This window comes from Pleurodeles waltl, chromosome 6 (genome assembly GCF_031143425.1).
Source record: "Pleurodeles waltl isolate 20211129_DDA chromosome 6, aPleWal1.hap1.20221129, whole genome shotgun sequence".
Classification (NCBI taxonomy): domain Eukaryota; kingdom Metazoa; phylum Chordata; class Amphibia; order Caudata; family Salamandridae; genus Pleurodeles; species Pleurodeles waltl.
In genome coordinates this window covers 587,877,649-587,900,511 of record NC_090445.1, presented here as the reverse complement: position 1 = coordinate 587,900,511, position 22,863 = coordinate 587,877,649, and positions in this window count along the sequence as shown.

Below are 22,863 nucleotides of genomic sequence, written 5' to 3'. Positions count from 1 at the left end.
CACCTCTTTTATTGCCACCAATGAGGCCAAGTATCTGGTTTAGGCCTAGTCACAGTTCCTCGTTCACACCAAGCTTCTGCTTTGCCATTTTTGTTTCCAAATCAAAACGCGCCACTAAGTTAAATCTGCAGAAAATGTGCATTTATCGTGTTTGCCTCTGATACAGGCACTTAATGGTCTTCACATATACTACGTTTGGAAGAGCAGGAATAACCTCAAATGACTACTCAACACATTCCAAATACTGTACCCAATTTAGTACAAGCACATGTTATTGTTAACAATCCCTTTTCCTTGTCGAACATACTATAATTTATTTTGGCAGCATTCAGTTACCTAAAAAAACATGCTACTGAATGCAGGCTTTTATCCTCCTGTGCTTGCGACAACACTGCTCGTGCCACAATATGAGCCACATAAAAAATTCTTAGCACAGTCTATTTGATGCCTGACAGGTGGAGAGCAGAACTCCCTTCCTCTTGTTAAATGCCATTTCTTCATTCTCTCGCCATACAAATGACACGTTCTTCTGGTTAACTGGGTCAAGGGTAAGACTTAAGATAATTAAATGTCAATGAATTGCAGCATCGTCGCCCTACGCTGTGTATGAAGTGTGAATGAGGTGTTCAATGCACTCTTTAGTGTATGCCTCACTTGGGAGGCTTGAGAGGAAGCGAGCATTGTATCTCTGGCCAAGGTTTGCCTGAAGCAGAGTCTGGAGCAAACGGCCATGTCTGCAGGGAGTAGATGGTGTACTCCCGCAGGCTGAATGGCTCCTGAGAATGAGTAAATGAGGACCGAAATGTTCAAGAGAGCCCTCAGCTGAGATGAGGGTCCTCCCTGGGGTAGTCGGGACGGCCCTCTGGGGCGTTTCAACCCCGTGCCAAGTCTAGCAGAGGTTGGCTGGAAGATAAGACATGCCCCCTATCCCCCAGCATACCAGTCAGGTGCAGGGCCCCATCCTGGAGACAGAAAAAAACATCTAGACCCAAGTGTTGGCAGCCTTGCACTGGCCTATATACCGGGCCACTGGAATTATACAGCAGGAGAGAACCAAATTATGCAGGAGGGTTGAGTAAATTATGCGTCAAGAAAAGGCAAATTGTGCAATACAAAGTGGCACATTTTGTGTTGCATTCCTTCATTATTTTGTCATATTTAAACTTGGTAACGCTCTCTGAGCATTGGTTGCACCTCATTAGTACCAATTTAACATCCAAATATAGCAGTCAGCAACAGAAAGGTGATCAGCCCAGCTTTGCAAAAGGTCTTCCACTGCGCTGCAACACGTGTCCTCGCATTTTTAGTAACGTTTGAATATTTTTTGTTAAAATATGCAGATTATGCTGCAGATGATACGTTATGTGGCAAATGCGGCAGATGTATAACTATGCAAAAATCGCCACAGCCACACAATCACATAATTCTTGTGGCCCTGCCCATATACGAGCTACTGACAGCCGTTCTTGCAGTAGCGGCTCCCTTGGGTCACACGGAGTGGGTAAAATGTATTTAAAAAATAAAAATAAACACAAACTCACAGCCGCGCACCGCGCGCCGCTCCACCATCGCCTTTTTGCAGGCTGCTGGCAGGCACAGGCTCCCAGTCTGCCCTGCGGCCAATCCTGATGCTGTTCAAAGCAACGTCAGGATTGGCTGGGTGCTCCCAGGCAGACTGGGAGCCTGTGCAGGCTCTCTCCAGCCCGGCATCCGTGTTGCCGGGCTGGAGAGAGCCTACTACGCATATGTGTTTGGCCAGCTAAACACACATGCACTCTGAGGGGGAATGCTGTACAACCTCACACCCTCATGCTGCCATCCACCTTTCTCACCCTACTGTAGCATAAAAACTTGAAGGTCATGCTTAACAAAGACTCTATACTCTAATGGATGGTGTTCTTGGAGTCACCTGTTTATGAAAACTGGCTGCAGACTGGCACATATTGCTCCGCTGTCAGTGTGCATGGATCATTAGCAATGGAATTATTGCACGAATCGCTGTTGCCTCCATTGGACCTTTTCAGACAGAAGTCATGTCTTAGCGCCAGAAACACTATATAGAATGTCATTTATATCCCATCTCGCCCTTAAATATTGACATTGTATATAAATTAGTGTCACTTATGGTACCCCGGGGTCTATAGACAAACTACATTTTGTAATAGTACAGTAGTACTACTTAAATCTACAAAATGCTATACACTGATCTACCTATGGAGTCCTTCACTGCGCTTATCGTTTCGATGTGGAGGTCCTTATCATGTGCGCAGATATCCGCACACGTATGTCTGGTATCCCTTTCTACAATGAGAACGATCAAAGACAACAAACAGCGCCCCTCTGCCACAACTGACAAGCCTGAAACCCCACAGAGGAGCGCCTAGCAAACTACCAACATTCCCATTCCATTCCAGCCCACCACAAACCTCCCTCATATAACCAACAACCCAACCAAAACCTACACGAATATAACAAAATAACTCCCCAAAAAATTTTCAGCATGAGAAAACATACGAAGAACAAAACTGTCCCCTTTGCATATTATTACAACATGCAACAAACAAAGAGAATATACAAGTGGGAAACTATAATAATGATTCTGAGGATTATCCCGACACGTAATCTCCGAGATACTTTGGTTTAACAATGTCTCTCTTGGATTTTAATACGGTAGAAGTCAGATCTAGATGTACCAAATTCTGGCTCTTCTGAAGTTCAACTTTTTGTGTGAACTCGAAGAGTTCTTGCGTAACCTCGGAGTGAAGATCTATTTTTACATAAGGACCAATTGGAAGTAAATGAGGGGCATACGGACCGACGTCGGAAATCACCTTTCATCTTCCCCCCCCCCCTACTCCATTTAACCAGAAGTAGGAGTACTTGAGGAGGTTGTCATTATGGAAATTGAACTCCTGTGTACCAGAAGGAGAGGTCACCAGAATTTATCATCCAGGGAACGGAATGCCCTTGCAACTCTCAAAAAGAAGACTCACCATGTCATAAAACCTGCGGACAAAGGAGGGGCTATTGTTGTTCAGCACCAAGATGATTAGCCATTGCTCACAAATGGGAGAAACTATCGGATCATCAGGAATGACCCAACACCGAGGCTACAAAGAAAGATGTATAAGTTGGTTAAAGAGGCAAAAGTTAATGAGTGGATTAATGACAAGGACGCTGAGTTCCTGCTTGCAAAGAGTTCAAGAACCCCTTACTTTTACACTCTCCCCAAGATACATAAAGGGATACATCCACCAACTGGATGACCTATTGTCTCAGGAATTGGCTCCCTACTCAAACTTTGTCCCAGTTCACAGACTGTTTTTTTTTGTTGAGAAGACATGTTCTTACGTCAAGGACACCAAGCACTTTCTGAACGTTTTGGAAGACATAACATTTGACGCAGAGATAAAGATCATCGTATGCTTTAACGTGGAAGCACTGTATATGAGCATCCCTCAGGAAGAGAGTCTAAGGGCCATTGATATGCTTTAAGATCCAATGAGTGGGACTGGAAAGCTCCCAAACATTGGGTGATGAAGTTAGACCATTTAGCACTCACCGCAATTTTTTTTGTCTTTGAGGATCACCTGGTACGCACCAGACCATAGACAAGGTATATTTCCCACCAGACTCACTTGTGGGGTTTACTCCTGCTCAGGGTTACCACCCGTGTGGACACTGCACAGCATGTCCTTTCACAAAACCCTGTATATGCATTGAGTTGGGACTTGGGAAACCATAGGAACAAAGGACACATGCGAACAGTAATTCAGTGAGCCTAGTTTATCTCATCACGTGTCCCTGCAATCTGAGATATGTTGGGATGACCTCTTGGAAGATCAATTTGCGAATTGGGGAACAAAGCACTACACGGTGCAGAAAGACATCTACAAAGATGATGGCCCACTTATTAGAGGATGGACATAGTGACCAGGACATTAGTTGGACTATCATAGAAAAAGTGTCCCCCAGTCCTGTATCATTGAAGATACGCTTGGAGAAGGAAGAATGATGGATTTACAGATTGAGAACTCAAGTACATGATTTGAACGATGATGTGGCATGGAATAGTCTAAACCAATGGTTGTTAATAATCCATTCATCTTCAAACAACACAAAAAAGACTCCTTACATGTTTATTGTAGTATGTACTACTACAATGATGAGCCCCACCCTCATATGAGGATAGGGTTACCTGATTGATAAATCCAAACACTCTCTTTTTATGTGTATGTGTAAAAAGTAGCATCTCCGGTTGTCTGAGAACAGTGTGAATTGAATATTCTCGAGAACGCGGCCAGTCCTGTGAAGTGGTCAACATTGTGACCAGTCTTAAGGTGTATGCATACTTGTGTATAGATAGCGTATGAATTTGGGAGTGTGTATTCTTAGTGTGTACCATCTGGTGTAACATTTTCGCCCAGAAAATCGTTCCAACCCTTTGGAGTGATAGAACAGACTTGATGTTCTGTAATCCATCATCTCCATTGTTATGCCAATAAAATCCATCCCCAACTTCTCCCAAGGGAATTTGAAAATTCTGCTTGACACATCAGTCAATTGTGCGTCCTCCAGGATTTATCTGCAAAAAAAACACTCAGCACATCTTCCCACTTTTACCGCCACATCCTCATCCATCTCAGGCCACCAATAAAATAACCTTAACCTCTTTTTCATTCCTGTCATTCCTAAGTGACCCTGATGGGCCAACATGATTAGCTTAGCTCCTAATTCTCGCAGGAGGAATGAGTAAGTCCCCTCTCTGAACCAAACCCTTCTCCACACTCAGTTTATTTCTGAATTTGTTGTAATCTTTTAATTCACTTGGAACCAAATTTTTCCAACCCGTCCACGTGTAATGACCACCCTGAGATCCTTCTGACAAATATCTTTGTCAGCATACTCCCTGCAGTCTTGCTGTGTGGGAAACAAAAGTTCAGTAGCCCCCACACTTCCACCATCCCAACCACATTTTCTTCCTCCATGGTGTCATCATCAACCTTGCTGGTATCCGACAAACAGCTTGACAGAAAATACACCCTGCAGTTTTCCCTCCTTATTATGTGTTTTGCCTTGAAATTGTATTAATACATTTTGGCAGCAGTCTTACTAACGTGAGACTGGCAAGTCCCTAAAGCGTTCACATTAAACAAGGACACCAAACATTTGTGATCTGTGACCAAAGCAAGCATTATTTCCTTCAGATAAGTGGAAAAGTTATGTGCCCCTGTTGGCACGTCGGACCTTATTAGTTTATAGCAATAAGTTGATAAAGGGACACTTGTATGAGGTCGATGAACCTTTGGACTCGTTTAAGACGTTCACACCCTCAAGTCTGCACATACCATGAATATCCACAAACAATGAAAATCTTGAGACAGTGAAATTAGAAAGTTTATTTCCCTTTAATTTACGTGATACTAGAATTGTTAATAGTCTCAAAACCAAATGATATAAGTACAAAAACAACACAGGTTGACCAAACCTTCTAATGAATCTCAGCTTAATCAAAGCATGCGTGATCAGGCCTTCTAAGATCAGCGTACAAAGCAACAAAAAGAGTAATTGTGCAATAGAAATAACACATTGAGATAGTCAGCAGTTGAGTAACATCAAGTCAGTACCCTAGTCAGTTGGGAAAAGTCTCTCTGTTATCCAATAGGCATTAGCATGTTGGGCTTCCTGCAAAAAAGTTGTAGTCAACATTAATTTGGAAAATATCTAACTATGGCTCTATCAAAAACAGCAGTTGGTACCCAGTAACAAAAGACAAATCAGCAGTAAGGACATTTACAGTTTGTATACCTTTCCTAATTATGGATCAGCAAGTGGTGATTATTCTTCGTCTGGTGGACATCAGTTCAGGAAGCATCAACAACAGAACATGACCAGGGTAATGGTTCAGAATCGGGGACTCCTAAGTTCTCCAAACCATTAAGAGAAATTTTTAAGGCAAATAACAAACATGCATCGAGCTCTAAGCATCAAGTGCAAGAGTGAACACCACATTTTAAGCATGGACCACGTAATATAATAGAAGGAAATCTCAGCAGAGAAATTGTCGGAGTGACCCAAAAAAGAGCTCAGGAAGGTGGCCAGAAGTTCTTAGTGCAGTGCGGTTAAATTCAAGTTGTCCCACGTTGTCATTGATCAGAAAATCATACAAGAGCTTATCAATCCAATGAGAATAATATTTCAAATCAGAGATATAACTAGACAGTCTTTCACACGTCGATGATTGGTTCTTCTCCCTTTACGCACGTTGTCAAGTTATCAAAATGCAACATTTAATGTTTCTTCCGCTCTTTCTGTCAGTACATCCATTGTCAGTTCATGGGAGCATTAGTTTCTCATACATCTAAACTATCAAATTAATTCCAGTTGTACATTGACATTTCTACACACATTAGCTAATACACAGTAGCTTATGAAGACAGGAAAAACAAAATTCTTATTTGCAGGATTTGGTCGACCTTCAAGACTGATAAAATTAGTTAACTTTTATTCAGCAAGCATGAGATCATATTTTATTCTAAAATTGCAACTTCAATAATTGGCAGACATTCATGTTTAAGCCTAGTCCTTGCTAACTTGAGGCCTACAGTTAATTTAAGCTAACACATAGCATATAGGCATAAGTATGACATATTACTGCATTTTATTATTAATATAGACTCTAAATACACATTATTATTTAATTAATACGACATTTCATATTATATACCGACCAATCAAGTGGGCACATTTTACGAGTTACATGTTAATTTCTATATTAAGTCATTTTATGTGCATATTTAGAATACAAAATAGATAAAATATTTAATAGTAAAATTTCAGCGCTCACACACCCCATACAATGGCTAAGGCCTTGCATTCAATTTGTGGTGTGATTCCGTACCGCCAAAGTTACACAGCGGAATGCAAAGCCAATTGTGTTCTCCTTCAGTCTTCCATTTGGCTCAACACAGCTCCTATTCCCAGGCCACTGGCATCAACATGACTACCAATGGTCCCTCATCTATAAACAGTTGAAGCACAGGAGCCGAGACTTGTAAGGCCTTTAATTGATCTACAGTAGAAGGTTGTTCTTGTCCCCAAACACATTATTCCTCTGACCTCAATATTTTCCTTAAGGGCTCAGTTTGAAGGGCAATGCTCTGCACAAACCATGAATAATATTTACACAATTCCAGGAATGATCTCAAATTATCCTTATCAGTGGATGCTGGACTTAGGTCGGTTGCTTGAAAGAGATCTTTCTTGGTAGAGGTTTCTGCTGCTGACACATTGTGTCCTACATACTGTGCCTTATTGTTAGACCTGACAGCCTTACGGTGCTCATCCCCCAACTTTTTGCCTGCCTCCCTCCACTTTTCTGACACTGTTTGTGTTAGCGTTAGGACTCTGCGCACTTTACCTTTGCTAACCAGTGCTAAAGGGCATATGCTCTCTCCCTTTAACATGGTAACATTGGTTCATCCCCAATTGCCATATTTGATTTACTTATAAGTCCCTAGTGCACTATATGTGCCCAGGGCCTGTAAATTAAATGCTACTACTGGGCGTGCAGCACTGATTGTGCCACCCACCTAAGTAGCTCCTCAACCATGTCTCAGGCCTGCCATTGCAAGGCCAGCGTGTGCTGTTTCACTGCCATTTTGACTTGGCATTTAAAAGTACTTGCCAAGCCTTTAACTCCCCTTTTTCTACATATGTCTCCCCTAAGGTAGGCCCCAGGTAACCCATAGGGAGGGTGCTATATGGATAAATGGCAGGACATGTACACGTGTGTTTAATATGTCCTGGTAGTGAAAAACTCCTAAATTCGTTTTCTACTACTGTGAGGCCAGCTCCTTTCATAGACTAGCATTACGCCTGCCCTCATATACTTTTTGAGTGGTAAATTCTGATCTGAAAGGTGTACCCAGGTCATATTTAGTATGGCTAGAATGGTAATAGAAAATACAGGTTGTTGGTGAGGTTGGATTTTATATTACTATTTTAGAAATGCCACTTTCAGAAAGTAAGCATTTCTCTGCACCTAAAAACCAGCTATGCCTTACAGCCTGTATATAATCAATGTCTGGGCTGGGCTGGTTGACAGCTCCCTTGTGCATTTCACCCAGACAACCACAAACAGGGGACACTCAGTCACACCTGCACTCATCTACATATTGATTGGGTGTTCCTGGCTGGAAGGATGGAGGGCCTGACACTTACATTTCAAAGGCTAATGGCCTGCCCTCACACAGTGGACTGCCAACCCCCTGCTGGGACCCTGGCAGACAGGACTGCACTTAAAGGGGAACTTGTGCACTTCACAATCACTCTTTGAAGTCTCCCCCACTTCAAAGGTATTTTTGGGTATATAAACTGGGTCTATGACCCCACCAACTCAGACACTTCTGGACCTGCACCTGAGCTTTGTCAGAAGACCTGCCTGGCTGCCCAAAGGACTCTCTGGATTGCTTTGCTGCAAAGGACTGCTGCCCTGCTGTTGCCCTGCTGCTATACATATATGTGTGTAAATGTATATTTATATTCTCACTTGCCTTCAATAATCTAAGAAGGTGAAAGGCACTCCAAGAGCACTGTGAAATGCTTTTATTGTTGTTAATGGCGCATAGCGGGACGCGTTTCGGCGTTACACCGCCTTTGTCAACCTCGCGGTCGCCATATTGAATTTTACATTTATACCTCGAATGTGATCACGTGATTTCAGAATTATAGTCTACACTTACTATAAACACATCCAATGTAACAATCTGATCAATATAATTGCTAACCAACAAATTGTGATGGAAAATTCCGAAAATACTTTGCATTTAACGTTTAGCCACATATAAATAATTAAACAAATGCCAAGAAAACACCCAATGTATAACAATGTTCAACGGTTACACAATCAAAAAAATACTATTGTTGAATCATAACACAGTTTACAATTGTGTAGCATAAAATCAAATAAAACAAAATAAAACAGTAAAACACAAATAAATACAGAATTAATTGTAATAGCTTCATAAATTCACACATAATTGCAACACATACTTCAATGGCCTAATATCACCTCTACTATATATGTATTGATAATTCTTCATGTATATTCAACCCATTAGGTTCCTTAGCATCTAACTTAAGTATGTATTTAGATTCCAACATTCGCAATTTCAGTTCTCCATTTCCTCCTCTGACATCATTAGGAATGCCATCAATAATACTGAATTTAATATTGTTAATATTATCTGTGTGGCATAAGTGCATATGTCATGCGACTGGATGTGTTTCATCATTATTTTGTATAGCTCAAAGATGCTGTAAAATCCGTTTATAAGCTTGCAACTTGGTACTACCCACATACATTTTTGGGCACTGCACCTCAAAATGTATATAACATTCACTTTTGCATGTATAATGTCCCTTGATGGTATGAAGAATTTTCTTTCCTTGCTTTATGAATTTCATATTATCCCCATTTTTACACGCTTTACATTTCCAACATTTAAAAAATCCATCTTGTTGTTTCAACCAACCTTGTTGTATATGATCAGTTCTGATGTCATTTTTTACTAAAATGTCACGCATGGACCTACTTCTTTTATATGTTATTAACAGAGTGTTAGATAACATTTTGCCTATGACCAGATCACTCTGTAATATGTGCCAGTGCTTGCGTAAAATGTTTCCAATCTGATAATGTGCAGTGTTGTATGTGGTAATAAATCTAACCACACTAGATATTATTTCTTTCTTTTTTGTCAATTTGTCACTGGAGTTAAACAGAAGTGAATCTCTAGACCGGCCATATATTTTGTTTGTGGCGCCTGTGAGGGTTCTATCTGTATAATCTCATTCTTTCAATCTTGTTTTTATCTCACTCTGAGTATTATCAACAAACTCTTTGAGTACAGCAAATTCTTTTGGCTCGTTAAAATTCACCAAATGGAATGCTTTCCTTGAGCGAAACGGGATGGGAACTGGTCGCATGCAATATGCTGTTACCTGCAGTTGGTTTACGATACTTGGTGGTTTGTAACTTATCATTAATGATAACAATCTTGACATCCAAAAATTCAATTTCACTTTTGTGAATATTCCCAACAAATTGCAGATTTAAATCATTGGTATTGATCTGTTGGATAAATGATCTAGCACTATCCTCGTTGCCCCGCCATATAACAAAAATGTAATCTATATAATGCAACCACAGGGCAATGTGTTGGTTCCATTGATCTAAAGGGGGATTGTTAAGTACATGTTCTTCCCACCACACCCAGGTAAAAATTTGCATAACTTGGAGCAAAGCAACTTCCCATCGCAGTCCCACATTGTTGCTCAAAAATCTCATTATAAAAAAGAAAATATTGTGATTCAAGCACAATTGATCATTTCAATTAACATCTTGCTATGCTTGTAAAATTAAACAGGTCTTGCTCTTAAGAAGTATTCGACTGATCTTACTCCCTCCCTGAAGGCCCGCGTGGTCCCAGCTGGCTCCCTGCCTCCCGCTGGAGCCAGCATTGCTGTCACAGACAGGGAGCTACTAAACATGCAGCTCCCAGTCTGTTAGAGCAATTGTTTCCTCAGTTTCCCTGCCTGCATCTCTGCAAGCAGGGAAACAGAGGAATCCTCCATTTCCAGTAAGTGAGAGCTGCCTGACAGCTCTCACTTGCTGGAAGCGGAGTGTTTGCTCTGACTTAGCGGGATCTGTCAAAGCTCCAACTAAGTCAGAGCAAACCGCTATGTCCGAGGAGTGGGCGGCCCAGAACATAGCAGGAGCCGGCCCGTTTTTTCTATGCATATTCAGAATACAAAATACATAAAATATTTATTAGTAACATTTCAGCACAGAGGAAATTTGGATTGGGACCTCTCATTCTCCACATCATTCATTTGCTGAACAACACCTCCTTGATTTAACATTGGGCACTCCTGCTTCCAATGGCCGAGGTCTCCGTAATTGTGACATGGCAACATTCCTTTTATTCCTTGTGCTTCTCCTTGCACCACCACTGTATTCAAATCAGGACCACGGTTCACACTACCCATTCCTCCACGACCTATACCTCTACCTTGATTTTGAAACAACATGTTTCGCTGCTGCGGTTGCGGCAGAAAGCTTCTCTGAATCCTTGTCTGTACCACGCTAATCTGTATCACCATTGCCTTTTCCTGCAAATTCCTCTGTTTCAACTCAATCTCATGGCTACAGTATTTCACATACCTCAACACCTCATCAATCGGCTTTGTTTGCCAGCAAATCAAATGGCTCCTAATTATCTGGCTAATTTCAGGTTTTAATCCTTCGACAAATCTGAACACAAAATGAATCATGTCTTTCAGCTCAATTGTTTCTGTACCACTGCAATGCTTAAATGCCTGCAACAATCTCTCATAGTATGCATGAATTGACTTTTGCTTCCTGGGCTGTCCTATCTATGTGCTGCCAATCAATATTCTTAGGCGAAATTCTTGTCTTTAAAAATTCAATCACTTTATAGTAATATTTCATTACTTCAGGAGATAGTGCACCTATCACTGGATCTCTCTGGTTCCCTTTTTGGCCATCTATGCTCCTTTTGCACTCTACCCATAAATCTGCCAGGACTACTATCTCTAACAGAGTGTTTGTCTTCCATTGCATTTTGCAAGTTTCACAAACCTGCCTCTCTGCTGGTACCATTCTACAGGCTTCTCTTCCAGTCTGGGGTAATCATTTGTAAGTGACAGAATGTCACTTCTGCTCCAAGGGACGTGAACAAAGTTCCCTCCTGGAATTTCTCTCATATGCAATATTTTTACTGCTTCCTCAGCCTGCGGTATGTTTGCAGGGGGGACCTCAGAATCTCTCTTTCTCTTTTCTTGTTACTTTAACCATCTGCCTTCCCATTTGTCTGAGGCTCTCCATGTCTGAATGCTTTGAAGTAATTCCCTAAGGTGTGTTTTCATTCCTGCAGTTCTCATGTGTTCAAATTCCTTTGCATCGAATTCTAACCTGTAACTCTTCTTTAAGTGTTTAGTTTTTATAAGGTCTATGTCGTAATTGTCTGCAACTTCTGCCAATTTCTGATGCACAATTCCTGCTCTCTTAGTAAATATTGGACACAAGTATCTCAATTCATCCTCTGTGTATGATTCACGTCTATTTACTCCCATTGTCCCTTCAATCAGTTCATCTGCTTCCATCTCAAGTCTAGTATAATTTATGTTGTTCCCTCTGATGGAAACATTTTGCGGACTATTCAATTTTTCCAGCCATTCAATCAATTGTTGGGCTGTCAAACCTTGCAATGAAATGTTATTAGGCTGTGTACTTGGCATCTGCTGAGCTATCAGCTTGGGAGGATGCGGTGTCATTAACTTTAGATTGGAACTGATGTGTGAACCTGCTTCAGTATTCCATGGAACTCTGTAAGGACTCAAGTCTAATAATGATCCTGCTTCATCAAGGGTCTGTCCCAGGGGATATACTATTCCTGCATTTCCATCTATTCTTTCTACTGTTGTATTTTGACTTGGAATTCCCTGGCCATTTGTTCCATTATTTCCCTGTGCAAACAATGGTATAACTGGACCAACAGTAACTGGTACTGACACGGTGTTTGGACTTTTGGATGACATTTGGATTCTGAGGGTGCATCACTCCCGTATTATGGCTCATTAGTACAGACACCTCTGTCTGTGTTCCTGTCGCAGGGGTGAACTTTGCAATCGTTTTTGGTGGTATCTGAGGCAATAAGTGTGGAGTTGACTCCATCTGAACCAGTGTCTGCCTCTGGTAAACCTGTCCTGCTGGCACTGTTAAGTTTGTTGTAGTATCTACAATAGGCACCTTTGGGTAAGCCCTGGGAATACTCATTTGCAGTATGGGTTCTGAGCTGCCAATGTAGTAAGTACACTCAGACTACTCTGTATTGGACTCTGTGTCAGGTTTACTTGGGTTACAGCTGTAGGATTTACATTTGTACTCTGACCACTGTCTTGTGCTGCATATGGTGGAGGTCGATTCTGTTGGGACGATCTTTGCTGGGTGGCTAAGTAGGTTCAAGGAAAATAAGGCTATTGAGCTGCTCTGGGTTTCTCCACTGGGTCGCCCGACGTCTGTCACCTTGAGGAGACTCAGACACAGAGCTGAGTGCAGAGCAGAGCAGCAGAGTAGGAGGTCGCCAGGCTCTCCTGAGCAGGGGAAAAGAGGGGAGAGAGGCACCCGCTGTGCTGTGCTGTGCTGTGCGAGCTCTTTGCTCCAGCCCCCGCGTCCAGGAGGAGGGCAAAGAGTGGTAAAGCTGCAGCGGTAAAGTCGCCGTGGGAAAACCATTCTGCGACGCAGCGAGGACGGCCCCAGCCTCCATCCCCACTTTCAAGAGGACAAAGCGGAAGTGTTGCGATGAAGCTGCCGCGAATCAAGAGGCACAGCAGAGCAGCAGAGGAGGAAGCTGCCGGCTCTCCTGAGCAGGGGGAAAAGAGGGGAGCAAGCCCTTTGCTCCAGCTCCCGCATCCAGGAGGAGGGCCAGAAGTGGTAAAGCCGCTGCGGTATGAATGCCACGAGAAACCACGCAGCACAAGCTACAGGGGAGCTCGTCCTTTGGTCTCGTCCCCACCTCCATCCCGCTTCCAGGAGGACAAAGCGGTGAAGTCGCCGCGGTAAAGTCGCTGTGAGAAAACCGCTCCGCAGCAAGGACGGTCCCCACTTTCAAGAGGACAAAGCGGAAGCGCTGCGGCAAAGCTGCCACGAGTCAAGAGGCACCACAAGGGCAGGGCAAAAGTTACGAGGAGCCTGCTCTTTGCTCCTGGAATGCGAAAGTTCCCAAACACTTAAGGATACCCAGAGGAAGCATCTAGGAGCCAGCGGTACAGAGGAACTAGGCACAGAAAAATCAGGCCAGCAGGTGGTGAAGAACTGCGGGCCCGGCTGAGAGCTGGTTGAGGTGTGAACTGAGGGGTGCCTCTGTTTGCAATTGTGTTAAAAGGGGTACTCAAGGCCTGTGGACCGCACGTGGAGCAAGTGTCTCTATGACTGAGAGTGTGCTCACATTGCAGAGAGAATTAGAATGGCATAGCAGGGATATCGTATTTCGAAACATACTAGATACATACTAGGGCCTAGAGGATCGCCAAACCTTATGGATTTTCACTGATGGCTTTCGCTCTAGCAGCTACTCTTTCTTTCTCAGTTTCCCTGAATCGCAATTAAAATTTGACCCGCAAATTTTACTCTCAACTGATCAATGAGTCTCTCCTAGTGCACATTGACTTGCCAAATCTCAGTCGAACATTTATTTCACTCACTTTTGACACACACCGGCTTGTCGACCATGCCCCATCGGCCTACTAAGCAGACAAATTACAAAAAAAAAAAAATTGTGTCTCACACACTTTTTCAATATACTCCGGAGTCTTAGACATCGCAAGACCCCTATACCAACAACCACATGGACAATATTTGAGCACCAAGCGCCACACACCTGTGAAGTTTGATGACTTCCCTACTCTCACACTTCGGAGTACGCAAACTCCTTCTACAACTACATTTGGAGGACGCAAACTCCACTAATTCTCAGAATCGTTACAATTCACCTGCGGTATGCTTAAGCTGTGCAAGCGCGAAACCTACTTCAATCATCCTATCACTGGAACGTCGGGAACATTTCAAACAAGCATAGGCAAACTCCAAGCATATGGGAATGTCATCCTAGGCTTTTAGGGACACATTTTCTCTCTATTCTGCATTATTTGGAAAAAACTTTCAACCAAATCAATTTTTGATTTCTAATGTTATCTATGGGAATTTTGTAATGATCTCTTACGCAGATAATCCATGGACTATACTCAAGGGTGTGCTCTTAAAGAGACAACCCATGCTACTCTGCTACCATTTCTGTTGACGCATCAGACCTTATTAGTTTATTGCAATAAGTTGATAAGAGGATGCGTGTATGAGGTCGATGAACCTTTGGACTCGTTTAAGACGTTCACACCCTTGAGTCTGCACATACCATGAATAGCCACACACAATCAATGAGAATCTTTAGAGACAGTGAATATTTTACACACCACAACCCATTTGACCATGAATATCCACACCTTTAGTACCAATTAGAAAGTTTATTTCCCTATATTAACAATGCTAGTATCATGTAAATTAGTCTCGAAACCAAATGATATCTGTACAAAAACAACATAGTTTGACCAATACTTCTAAAGAATCTCAACTTAATCAAAGCATTCACGATCAGGCCTTCTAAGATCAGTGTACAAAGCAACAATAAGAGTAATTATGCAATCAAAATAACATACATTGAGATAGTCAGCAATTGAGTAACATCAAGTCAATACCCTAGTCAGTTGGGAAAAGTCTTTCATCCGATCAGCATTAGCATGTTGGGCTTCATGCAAAAAGAAAGTTTTAGTCAACATTAATTTGAAAAACATCTAACTATGGCTCTATCAAAAACAGCAGTTGGTACCTAGAAACAAAAGACAAACCAGCAGTAAAGACATTTACAGTTTGTATACCTTTCCTAGTTATTGATCAGCAAGCAGTGATTATTCTTCGTCTGGTGGACACCAGTTCAGGAAGCATCAGCAACAGAACATGAGGGGTAATGGTTCAGAATCAGGGCCTCTAAGTTCTCCAAACCATCAAGAGAAATGTCTAAGGCAAATAACAAAGATGCATCAAGCTCTAAGCATTGAGTGCAAGAGTGAACACCAGCATTTAAGCATAGAGCAGGTAAAATAATAGAAGGAAATCTCAGCAGAGAAATTGTCGGAGTGACCCAAAGAAGAGCTCAGGAGAGTGGCCACAAGTTCTCAGTGCAATGCAGTTAAATTAAAGTTGTCCCATGTTATCATTGATCAGAAAATCATACAAGAGCTTATCAATCCAATGAGAATAATATTTCAAATCAGAGATATAACTAGACAGTCTTTCACACGTCGATGATTGGTTCTTCTCCCTTTATGCACGTTGTTGAGTTGTCAAGATGCAACATTTAATGTTTCTTCCACTCCTTCTGTCAATATCTCCATTGTTAGTTCCTCGGAGCATTAGTTTCTCATACATCTAAACTATCAAATTGTAGCAATTGTACATTGACATTTCTACACACATTACCTAATACACAGTAGCTTATGAAGACAGGAAAAACATTTGCTTATTCGCAGGATTTGGTCAACCTTCAAGACTGATTAAAATTAGTTAACTTTTATTCAGCAAGCATGAAAACATATTTTATTCTAACATTGCAATTTAAATAATTGGCAGACATTAATTTTTAAGTCTAGGCCTTGCTAACTTGAGGCCTACAGTTAATTTAAGCTAACACATAGCATTTAGTTGTAAGAGTGACATATTACTGCATTTTATTATTAACATGTACTCTAAATACCCAATATTATTTCATTAATACGACATTTCATACTATATGCCGGTCAATCAAGTGGGTACATTTTATGAGTTACACCAAAGTTAAACAGCAGGATGCAAAGCCTATTGTGTTCTCCTTCCTTCTACCATTTCGCTCAACACAGCTCCTGTTACCAGGCCACTGGCATCAATGCGACTACCAATGGTACCTCATCTCTAAACAGTTGAAGCACAGAAGCTTAGATTTTTAAGGCCTTTAATTAATCTAAAGTAGAAGGTTGTTCTTGTCCCCAAACACATATTTCCTCTGACCTCAATATTTCCCTTAAGGGCTCAGTTTGAAGGGCAATGCTCTGCGCAAACCATGAATAATATTCACACAATTCCAGGAATTATCTCAAATTATCCTTATCAGTGGGTGCTGGATTTAATGTCAGCTGCTTGTAAGAGATCTTTCTTGGTAGAGATTTCTGCTGCTGACACATTGTGTCCTACATACTGCGCCTTATTGTTAGACCTGACAGTCTACTTTTCTAACACCGTTTTTTCTGGTTTTAGGACTCTGCGCACTTTACCACTGCTAACCGGTGCTAAAGTGCATATGCTATCTCCCTTAAACATGGTAACATTGGTTTACCCCAATTGACATATTTGATTTACGTATAAGTCCAGAGTAGAGTGCACTACATGTGCCCAAGGCCTGTAAATTAAATGCTACTACTAGGCCTACAGCACTAATTGTGCCACCCACCTAATTAGTCCCTTAACCATGTCTCAGGCCTGCCACTTTAAGGCATGTGTGTGCAGTTTCACTGCCATCTCGACTTGGCATTTAAAAGTATTTGCCAAGCCTTTAACTCCCCTTTTTCTACATATACATCACCCCTACGGTAGGCCCTAGGTAACCCATAGGGTGGGTGTTATGTAGATAAAAGGCAGGACATGTACACATGTGTTTTATGTGTCCTGGTAGTGAAAAACTCCTAGATTTGTTTTCCACTACTGTGAGGCCTGCTCCTTTCATAGACTAGCATTAGCTCTACCCTCATATAGTTTTTGAGTGGTAGATTCTGATCTGAAAGGGGTAACCAGGTTATATTTAGTATGGCTAGAATGGTAATAGAAAATCCTGCTTATTGACAAGGTTGGATTTATATGACTATTTTAGAAATGCCACTTTTAGAAAGTGATCATTTCTGTGCACTTAAAAACCATCTGTGGCTTACAGCCTGTGTACAGTCCGTGTCTGGGCTGGGCTGGTTGACAGCTCCCTTGTGCATTTCACCCAGACAACCACAAACGGGGGACACTCAGTCACACCTGCACTCATCTGCATATTGAATGGGTCTTCCTGGGCTGGAAGGATGGAGGGCCTGACACTTACATTTCAAAGGCTAATGGCCTGCCCTCACACAGTGGACTGCCAACCCCCTGCTGGGACCCTGGCAGACAGGACTGCACTGAAAGGGGATCTTGTGTACTTCACCATCACTCTTTAAAGTCTCCCCCACTTCAAATGCATTTTTGGGTATATAAACTGGGTCTCTGACTCCCACCAACTCAGACACTTCTGGACCTGCACCTGAACTTTGTCAGAAGACCTTCCTGGCTGCCCAAAGGTTTCTCTTGATTGCTGCAAAAGACTGCTGCCCTGCTGTTGCCCTACTATCTATCATATATATATATATATATATATATATACATATATATATATATATATCACCATACAACTTTGACATTAAGTCAACGACGCGGCACTCACAGGATAGTCAATTCATCTTTTTTTAATGTGCAATTGATACCTCCAACAATCACCAATGCGTTTCAACCTACACGGTCTTGATCACGGTGACAAACCAATCCAATTTGAGCTATATATACTGTTCATCTCAACATGCCATTATGTGGCATTCTGGGATATGTAGTTAATAACAATAAAAAGTGAATATAAGAAAAAAAAAACTGCCAATTTATGATCCCACCTCTTGTGCAACTATATCATACTTATATATACATTGTTAAAAAGATAAAATAAAGCCAACCGATAAGTAAGACATGCTTATTGCTAATTCAAGTCACATTAAATATTTTTTTAAGTCACATTAAATATTTTTGTCACTCCATCTGTAAACAATACATATATATCCACAATAATGCTATCCTAGTCTTATGTCATTATTTATACATACCACTTATATTATTTTTCTTATTTTAGAATTAATTCAAATTTTTTACTTTTCATTTATGAATCTAGTGATTCAACAATATCCAACAACTCAATTTTTCAACAAACAGTTAATAACCTCCCCACATCACACCCAATGACACAATCACATTTTTATGTTAAAATATCTCTCATTATATTGCTAAGTGCTATTTATGTTTACAGATGACAGTACAATTCCTCATCGCCATTCAATCCAACTGGAATCTTAATTTTTAATCTAATGATGTATCTAGATTCTAATCAACTCAGTTTCTGAACTCTATCTTCTCCACATTCGTGTTTTTTTTTTTATTGTCGCACTGCCATAATATCTCATGTGTAGCCAATTTGATTCTGAGTGATTTTTTTAAGTGCTTAGTCATGGCATAGTTGTGATCATCATTCTGTACAGACCTTATGTGCTCCAAGATACGCTTCTTCAGAGGGCAGGTAATACTGCCAACGTATCTTAGACCCCATAGGCACTGGCACATGGCGTGGGCACCAACGGAAAGAGCGCGCCTCAATTGGGCCTTTTGAAAGAAAAAAAAAGCATATATATATATATATATATATATATATATATTTTTTTTTTTTTTTTTTTTTCTCACTTAAAAACAAAGGTTACGCTTACTTGCGACCCCGCCAGGCACAGTTTTTTGGTCAAACATTTTACTGAAAATATGACATTGGTATTATCAATGATGTAAGTAAAGATGTCATGAGTGCCGTAATTTGTGGGGTAATTGGCAGTGCATGGCAAGGACACCAGTTATAGTTACCTTAGGACATGAGTTATAGTTACTTGAGATAACTCTAACAGGTGAATTTCTATGGTTTTGTATGTTTAAAATGTGAGCCCAACTGTAACGTCCCTGTAACCTATCTTTTTTTGTAAGTGAATTTATCTAGTTTTTTTAAATCCATTTCCTAACTGTAACGTCCCTGTAACCTTTGTTTTTTAGGTGAATTTCAATGTTTTTTTTAATGTAAAGTAATTTTCAGTACTATACATTAATCCTACCAAAGGCTGTGCCTGGCAGTCACTGGCCGCAGGGCCTGGCCTGCAGCCAACCCCCTATAACCACCGGCCAAGCACAGTGGGTTTGGCCGCAGGGCCTGGCCTCCAACCAGGCCCTGCTGCCGACCCCCCTAATCAGCCAACCCCATGCTGTGCATGGCCTTAGGCCATGCGCAACAGGAGTTGGCCGCAGGTCCATGTGGCCCCCATACCCTGGCCGATTTCGACCTTCTAAAATTTGCTTTTTTTGAGGGGGGAAGTGGCCATGCAGCTCACCTACCTGGATGATTTCAACCCAGGGACCACCATCCCCCAGGGCCCAGCATTAATATTTGTATTTTGGGAGGGGCACATTTCCCCCCTCCCCTGGCTGATCACGACCCCGGGGACCATATCTCCCGATCTAAACATTTTATTTTTGAGTGGGGGGAGAGGAGGTGCGCACCCCCCCCCCCCCTCTCCCTAGGCCGATCTCGGCCCCGTGGCCTCATCCCCAGGACCCGGCCATGTCACATGGGTGTCCCCCAGGGCACCCAATCACTACCGTTGAGGGGGTGCACTGAAACCTTAAGGCCCCCGTGGTCCCAGCTGATTCCCAGCCTCCTGTGGGAACCAGCATTGCTGTCAAATACAGGGAGCTGCTAAACATGCAGCCCCCTGTCTGTGAGAGCAATTGTTTTCTCAGTTTCCCTGCCTGTATCTGTGCATGCAGGGAAACCGAGGAAACCTCCATTTCAAGTAAGTGAGAGCTGCTTGACAGCGCTCACTTGCTGGAAGCTGAGTGGTTGCTCTGACTTAGCAGGAGCTGTCAAAGCTCCCGCTAAGTCAGAGCAAACAGCTATGTCCTGGGGATGGGCACCCCAGGACATAGCAGGAGACGGCCCTGGGGATGGTGTTCCCCAGGCCCATTATTGGCTCTACAAGGGGGGCCACGTGGCTCCCCTCCCAAAATTTCAATTAGCCCCAGAGAAGTGGTGGTCCCAGGTGTATGGGGTCCCCAATGGACCCCGTATCTTATTTAAATTCCGATTCGCGGAGATGGTGGTACCCAGGTTATTAGACATCAGTCCCAGGGAGGTGGCAATACCCAGGTCTGTGGAGGGGGACAGGCTCCCCCACCACATTGGAAATTTCACTGCCCCCGGGACCTGGCTGCAGATGGCCAGGCAGCCCCCTGCATTTGATGAGATATTAGCCCCGGAGTAGGTCATTACCCTAATTGTCTTTGTATTGGCTGAGTGATTAGTATTCTCTCTAACTAGATTATGCTCAGCCATGTCCTTATCTCCACATTTCTCAGAAAGCTGTCAGGTCTGTTGTTGAATAATAATGCTCCCACAGTTTTCCCCTCTTGCAATCAGTCTGCATGGCCTAGGCCCTCCAAATCTTATGTCTCTTTATACTCTTCTCCCAAATGTTTTCCTATGGAGAGACAATGAGAAATAGGGTGTAGTCTTTCGTATCTACAGTATAAAGAACAAACAGTGTCTCAGGCAGAGGTGCATTAGAAAGGCAGGCAAATGTATCCAACGTTGCTTGCTTCGTCCTTCCACATTTGCTCTGATCAAGGATGCATGGCCTTGCAACGTTACTTGCTACATGTTGCTCTCCAGACAACAGGATGGAAGATTCTTCTTTAATGTGTTTCTGTTATGTTTGTTAGTACAACTAATGTCAACCTACTGCTAAAATAATTTGGCAATCTCGCACACTCTATTAGTTGTTATCATCCAAAGCATTAGTTCTCTAAGTACTAAACCTTGAACATATATACTTTAAAAAGTCAGTATATTTCATGTTTGACAATTAGCCCTAATTCGTATGTAATACGTATGTGTTCTCAGAAAAGCCCTGTCACATATGCCCATGGGGGCCCAAAAGCCCAGTGGAAAACAAAATCTCTCCGCTGGAAGCAGGATGAACAATTTGCAAACTTCTACTGATTTCTTTACAAGCTCTAAATTGTACTACAACACACACTGCTCCGGCAAATATTTTGCCAATAGTACATACTCCAAACAGTTAGAAGATTATCACAGGAAACCGGGGTTCGAGCCAAGAAATATAAGTGCAACATTTTATTTTATTATTCTTACTATTCACGTGCTCCAAATAACCTAAAATCATACACATTTAGATTTCTTCCTATATCAATACATTATTCCAAGTGTTTCGCACCACCTCATTCAACCATTTAAAATCGTTGATATAAAACAATCATCCCATCCGCTGCATTCAGCTAATACATCCTACCATCAACTAACTAAAAATGAAAACCGACATTAGACAATAGTTTACAACATAAATGAATGCTTGCATTAATTATCATCCAATAGTACTTGATATATTCATTATAATCTTCAAATAAAATATGGCCCTGACGTCCTATTTAACTCATTATAGTGGCATAAATTCTATATGGTAAAGTTTCCAAATTCAATAGCTGAATGAATTCAGTCCTACTCAGATTGCTTCCCAATAAATTTTCACAGATGTTGTTGTCCAATGTCCAACCATATGGAATTCTCTAATGATGCCCACAGTCCTGAATGTCGAGTGCTGAGATGCGTTTCGGTGGGAACCACACACATGCGGGAGCCACCTTCTTTAGGGCATAGTAGTTAAAAGGTCACATGTGAAATACCAGACAATTTCTAAAGAAGGATAAGATAACAATAGGATAAGATAAATGCTGCAATGCCCCACTTTATTTATATATCACATTATATCACTTATGGACAAGCTGACAAGGCAAAATACACATCCAAAGAATAACTAAATGAGAACATTAATCTCAATACATTACAACATGTAGTATACCCAAGGTGATACACACCATAAACAAATGTGTCCAAAGAGAAACCAACACCGAAAGTTGAGACATGTTAATTATGTGCCAGATTGTCAAGCCCCATATTCATATTATCCACAAAGTCATAAAAATGTGTGCTTCCCAGATGATCAAAAACCTTCTAAATCTATGCATTTTGAATTCAACAATGAAACGTTGTTACCCAACAGTGGGTGAATGAAATGGTGCCTACCTCAGGATTCTCACATGGAATGCAGGTGTAACAAGGCGACCTGACTAGAAGAACCATAAATATATATAAAATTAGTAACATATATAGATATATGTTACTAATTTTTTGAAAAGAATATATCATAAGTGGTTGCCAAAATTCAACTTACCTAAGTTGGTAACACATTTCATCCTGTGTGTGTATATATATATGTATATATATATATATATATATATATATATAT